The sequence below is a fragment of the Solanum tuberosum genome, unplaced genomic scaffold, assembly GCF_000226075.1.
Source record: "Solanum tuberosum cultivar DM 1-3 516 R44 unplaced genomic scaffold, SolTub_3.0 scf00361, whole genome shotgun sequence".
Classification (NCBI taxonomy): domain Eukaryota; kingdom Viridiplantae; phylum Streptophyta; class Magnoliopsida; order Solanales; family Solanaceae; genus Solanum; species Solanum tuberosum.
The window spans coordinates 80,205-80,714 of record NW_006239286.1 but is presented as its reverse complement, the minus strand read 5'-3'; positions in this window follow the sequence as shown (position 1 = coordinate 80,714).

The window sequence follows — 510 nt, the reverse complement described above, 5'->3', positions numbered from 1 at the left end:
TGAAATTCACACCAGAGAATTTTCCCGAGTTCTTTGCTGGTGGTACAACAGTTCGGGTTGGTGTAGCAACAACCACCGTTACATTATCATTTGCCCTCAATCTTGAGCCGAATCACAAGATCTTCAAGCTTCATTTCCTTACGTTTGTGCTTTAGATAATTCTTGAAGTCGTTTCACAAAAGAGGTAACTTCTCAATCATTGCAACCACTTGAAAAAGCTTCATTAACTACCATGTCCTCAACAATCAGATCATGGAAAATAAATTGAAGATCCTGCACTTGTGATCCAACAATTTTACTATCTGACATTTTATAATCTAAAAACTTTGCGACCATAAACTTTTTCAAGCATGCATCTTCTATCTTATATTTCTTCTCAAGTGCAGTCCACAATTCTTTCGAAGTTGTCATTGCACAATAGACATTATATAAGTCATCATCTAAAGCACTCAGAATGTAGCCCTTACATAGGAAGTCTATCTGTTTCCATGCTTCAATAATCATGAATTT